Below are 6146 nucleotides of genomic sequence, written 5' to 3' on the forward strand. Positions count from 1 at the left end.
TTAACTTTTCTTGCACAATAGTGTCGTGGTTTTTCTTACACAGGGACACTCGAAGTCAATCTTAAATGAATCCTCCTTTATTTGTCAGCGTGCTGCTCTTCCAGCAGTTGTCTTATATAATCAAATCAAATTGTATTTGTCACATACACATGGTTAGCAGATGTGTATATACTGTACACAGACAAGTTACATTTGCATGATTTAGCATAATTACATTAATCATTAGCGTTTTGTTTAATTCATGTGACCCACCAATACTGGTTCATAACACGTGACAGACCAATACCTCACGAGGCTTCTTCTCTCTAAGCTGAGACCTTGAAACTGAGATATCTTTATTTCGTTCTCAAAACAAGGTCTGGGCGTACTGCCAAATTGCATATACTGATACTGTAAGTGAGGATTTGTTAAATCAGTCACTTGCATGAACACATAAATTGGTTATTAGAACAGCACATGAATAGAACAGACATTTGTTATCAGAAAAGCACAAACATTAAAATTCCCATTGGAATAGTAATATTTAGCAATATTTCGAAAATAAAGTGGCAATATTTTGAGAATAAAGTCTAAATAAAATGTTGAGAATAAAGTCGTAGTGAAATTTCAAGATTAACGTAGGGGATTTGGTTAATTGCATGTCTCCTTGGCTCCATGTTGTTGTGCCTGCTACTGTTGAAATGCCTTAGATGACCTGGTGAAAATATAGGCTAACTTTAGAATTGGCTTTATTAAAAAGCAAATTCTTACTCTTTTAGCACACAAAACCATATTATAAGTATTAGGACCAGGAAGAGGTTGTGCCACAGATAATTTTCAAAAGGAGCAACCGTGGTTACATACATAGGTAGAGATGGGTGGGTTGTGTGTTAATACAGTGTGTGTTTGTGTGCGGTAAAAAGTAGGGTCAAAACAAACAAATGGCCATCAATCTAATGATCTAATACACTCGATCAAACAGGTGTCACTGCCCATTCACGCTCATCAATCGATCTAATTACTCGATCTAATAACTCGCAAGCACACGCACACAGACACCAAGTTTCCCCCTGCCAATTTCAGACTACAAGCATAAACTCTTCTAACTGCGATGGTGCGTTATGAGCACAAACAAAAAATGTTCTTGGCACTGTCACTGAATGCGAAGTGAACTGGGTTTTGTGTCCCTGTCAGTCTGCCCTCTGAATTCGCTATACAACTTTCTGCAGCGTAGCCTAGGCGAACACCTTTCAAATAATATGTGCATAATGGCAACTATTAATGACCTTATCCATAGTGCTTTACTAACAGTAGTATTTCCCCCATAAGGCAACTATCTTTCTAACGACTATAGGCAGGGTTGCCAGGTCAAGCTACAATTTCTAGCCCAATGAACACTCAAACCCGTCCCAAAAGGCCTGAAAACTAGCCCTTTTTTTTCACAGGAAGAGAGGAGTTGCTATATCTAAACCCTTTTTCCATGACGTTATCAAGCCAATTACGAAGGAATATCATAGTAACTTGTACCGACGTTAGAAGTAAAATGAGGGTTTCCTCAAAATAATAATGACATTGCTTAGTCATAGCAGTCAAGTTAAATCACATCCACTGATGGAAAATGATCTGGGGAGTTTAATAAGGGCAAATTATCTTTTCTCTTGCCACATATTCAAATTCCTTTATTACGTCATAGGGCACAAAGGGAATGGTATGGGGTTTGTGGTATATGGCCAATATACCACGGCTAAGGGCTGTTCTTAAGCAGGACGCAATGGCGGAGTGTCTGGCCATGTCCCACAAACCCTCGGGGTGCCTTATAAACTGGTTACCACTGTAATTAGAACAGTAAAAATGTATGTTTTGTTATACCCATAGTATATGGTCTGATATACCACGGCTTTCAGCCAATCAGCATTCAGGGCTCGAACCAGGTTTATAAATGTAAATAAATCCCCTTTGCGCACGTGCGTAAGTATAGATAAATCTGGCAGGAGAGTTTGAGTGATGAAAGTTGAACAGAGGATCTCAAAATCTCTGAGCAAGAAACACTTGGCTGAACATAAAACAACAAAAGTTTCTGTCAATTGTGCTGTTATTATGTGCCAGATGTTAAATCTACAAACCGTTATAAATAGGCCATTTGCGAGATTGAGTGGTCATTTCAATAGGCATAGGCTACAGACTAAAATCTGGTTTTATGATTGTAATTACATTTTGCCATAGTTTGCTTAGCAAAAGGCAGTTAGCCTATAGCCCCTGATAGGCCTACATCTAATTTCAGATAGTCTACAGTAGCCTAGACAAGATGTAGGCAAGATGTAAACTGAACGATTTAGCATCTCGCTTAGTTCTGAATAGCAAGGCGATTTCGCAAAAATAAGTGTTTCCCAATAGCCTGCTGGAATAGACTACTGAGGATGGGGTCATAATTTCAATCACTGAATTGAATATGAATAATATGTATATGAACTGAATATGCTTGTCAACAACAGCCAGTGTTTATTTTTATGAATTAGTTTTACCTGTCGCCTGATCTGACTACTGTTACCGTCAATCTAATGCGTTCATAATAACGCAAGGCTACAACAACAAACTGAAGTCATTGGCTATTTATTACATTTGTTTGCCTGTAATGCCTACTCCTGCTTCCTCCCACCGGCGTTTGACGTCGCCAGTCTACTAACCACCGGTACTGATGCTCATTCTGTTCACCAATTCCGGAGGTTACGTCACCGGCTTTCTAGGCTTCACTGAATGGGATTCATTATCATCAACCCCGTACTGTCTTGTCTGATTACACACACCTGGTTCCCATTTCCGCTGATTAGTATGTTATATATGTACCCTCTGTTCCCTCTGGCTTTGTCGGTTATTGTTCCCATGTCCCATGGTCGTGTGAGTACCTATGCGTTGGTGCAGCTGTTATGCTGCGTGCTTTATATATTGTGTATTACGGGTATCGTCCAGTGTCGTTCAATGAGGTTTACCCTCGCTCTTTTGTTTGGGTACAGCCCAGTTTTGGGTGTATTAAAAACCCCTATTGTGTATTCCTGCGCCTGTCTCCAAATCCTTTATACCAGCGTGACACGCACACCTGTTCCCCATCATTACGCACACCTGGTGCTCACAACACACCGAACCCGAAATGACACTCAAACGGCAACAGTCCAGTGGACGAGTTAGGCAGTGTGTTGTGAGCATGCTCCCCCCAACAGGGAGCAAAAGGCCTTCCAATATCGCACGACGAACTGGGGCCCACGATCTGAGACAATGTCTTGGGGAAGTATAAAGTATTTATTATGGATCCCCATTAGCTGCTGCCAAGGCAGAGTTCCATGTAGTCATGGCTCTATTTGGTACTGTGTGCTTTCCATAGTCTGTTCTGAACTTGGGTACTGTGAAGAGACCTCTTGTGGCATGTTTCCATCCAAGTTGTCAGGCCCGGTGGCTTGTTATTGTTGATAGACAACAATCATTTATTCACCTCTTCCACACTAACTTTACGGAATTTAAAATGACAATGCTTGTCCTTCATAATTTGATCAGATATATTTGGTTGTGTAGTGTCAGCATTTGTTGCTGGCATGTTATGCCTAAGTTTCTAATCTTGCCAATGAAAAAATCATTAAAGTAGTTGGCAATATCAGTTGGTTTTGTGATGAATGTGTGACACCCTGATCAGTTTCACCTGTCCTTATTATTGTCTCCACCCCCTCCAGGTGTCGCTTGTTATCCCTGGTGTATATATCCCTGTGTTTCCTGTCTCTCCGTGCCATTTCGTCTTGTATGTTCCAAGTCAACCAATGTGTTTTACCCGTGCGCCTGCCTTTTCTATTCTCTTTTACTAGTCCTCCCGGTTTTGACCCTTGCCTGTTTTCGGGACTCTGTACTTGTCTGCCCGACCATTCTGCCTGTCCTGACCTCGAGCCTGCCTGCCACATTGTACTATGAACTGGTTTTGACTTTTTGCCTGTCCACGACCATTCTCTTGCCTACCCCTTTTGGGTATAATAAATATCTCAAGACTCAAACCATATGCCTCCCGTGTTTGTATCTGGGTCTCGCCTTGTGCCCTTATAGAATGAGCCATCTGTTTCAATGAATGGGATACTTCCGGCGCCGACAGAGATGGCCGCCTCGCTTCGCGTTCCTAGGAAACTATGCAGTATTTTTTTTTTTTTTTTGTTTTAATCTTAGGTTTCATTACATACAGTCGGGAGGAACTACTGAATATAAGAGCAACGTCAACTCACCATCGTTACAACCAGGAATATGACTCTCCCGAAGCGGATCCTGTGTTTTGCCTTCCACCCAGTACAATGGATCTGATCCCAGCCGGCGACCCTAAACAACGACGCCGTAAAAGGGGCAAACGAAGTGGTCTCCTGGTCAGGCTTCGGAGACGGGCACATCGCGCTCCACTCCCTAGCATACTATTCGCCAATGTCCAGTCTCTTGACAACAAGATTGATGAAATCCGAGCAAGGGTAACATTCCAGAGAGACATCAGAGATTGTAACGTTCTTTGCTTCACGGAAACATGGCTCACTCGAGAGACGCTAACGGAGTCGGTGCAGCCAGCTGGTTTCTTCACGCATCGCGCCGACAGAAACAAACATCTTTCTGGTAAGAAGAGGGGCGGGGGTGTATGCCTTATGATTAACGAGACGTGGTGTGATCATAACAACATACAGGAACTCAAGTCATTCTGTTCACCTGATTTATAATTCCTCACAATCAAATGTCGACCGCATTATCTACCAAGGGAATTCTCTTCGATTATAATCACAGCCGTATATATTCCCCCCCAAGCAGACACATCGATGGCCCTGAACGAACTTTATCTGACTTTATGTAAACTGGAAACCACACACCCTGAGGCTGCATTCATCGTAGCTGGGGATTTTAACAAGGCTAATCTGAAAACAAAACTCCCTAAATTCTATCAGCATATCGATTGTGCTACCAGGGCTGGTAAAACCTTGGATCATTGTTATACTAACTTCTGCGACGCATATAAGGCCCTCCCCCGCCCTCCTTTCGGAAAAGCTGACCACGACTCCATTTTGTTGCTTCCAGCCTACAAACAGAAACTAAAACAGCAAGCTCCCGCGCTCAGGTCTGTTCAACGCTGGTCCGACCAATCTGATTCCACGCTTCAAGACTGCTTCGATCACGTGGATTGGGATATGTTCCGCATTGCGTACAACAACAACATTGACGAATACGCTGATTCGGTGAGCGAGTTCATTAGAAAGTGCATTGACGATGTCGTACCCACAGCAACGATTAAAACATTCCCAAACCAGAAACCGTGGATTGATGGCAGCATTCGCGTGAAACTGAAAGCGCGATCCACTGCTTTTAACCAGGGCAAGGTGACCGGAAACATGACCGAATACAAACAGTGTAGCTATTCCCTCCGCAAGTCAATCAAACAAGCTAAGCGTCAGTATAGAGACAAAGTTGAGTCGCAATTCAACAGCTCAGACACAAGAGGTATGTGGCAGGGTCTACAGTCAATCACGGATTACAAAAAGAAAACCAGCCCCGTCGCGGACCAGGATGTCTTGCTCCCAGACAGACTAAATAACTTTTTTGCTCGCTTTGAGGACAATACAGTGCCACTGACACGGCCCGCTACCAAAACCTGCGGGCTCTCCTTCACTGCAGCCGAGGTGAGTAAAACATTTAAACGTGTTAACCCTCGCAAGGCTGCAGGCCCAGACGGCATTCCCAGCCGCGTCCTCAGAGCATGCGCAGACCAGCTGGCTGGTGTGTTTAAGGACATATTCAATCAATCCTTATCCCAGTCTGCTGTTTCCACATGCTTCAAGAGGGCCACCATTGTTCCTGTTCCCAAGAAAGCTAAGGTAACTGAGCTAAAGAGCTAAACGACTACCGCCCCGTAGCACTCACTTCCGTCATCATGAAGTGCTTTGAGAGACTAGTGAAGGACCATATCACCTCCACCCTACCTGACACCCTAGACCCACTCCAATTTGCTTACCGACCCAATAGGTCCACAGACGACGCAATCGCAACCACACTGCACACTGCCCTAACCCATCTGGACAAGAGGAATACCTATGTGAGAATGCTGTTCATCGACTACAGCTCAGCATTTAACACCATAGTAACCTCCAAACTCGTCATCAAGCTCGAGA

The sequence above is a fragment of the Salvelinus alpinus genome, chromosome 7, assembly GCF_045679555.1.
Source record: "Salvelinus alpinus chromosome 7, SLU_Salpinus.1, whole genome shotgun sequence".
Classification (NCBI taxonomy): Eukaryota; Metazoa; Chordata; class Actinopteri; order Salmoniformes; family Salmonidae; genus Salvelinus; species Salvelinus alpinus.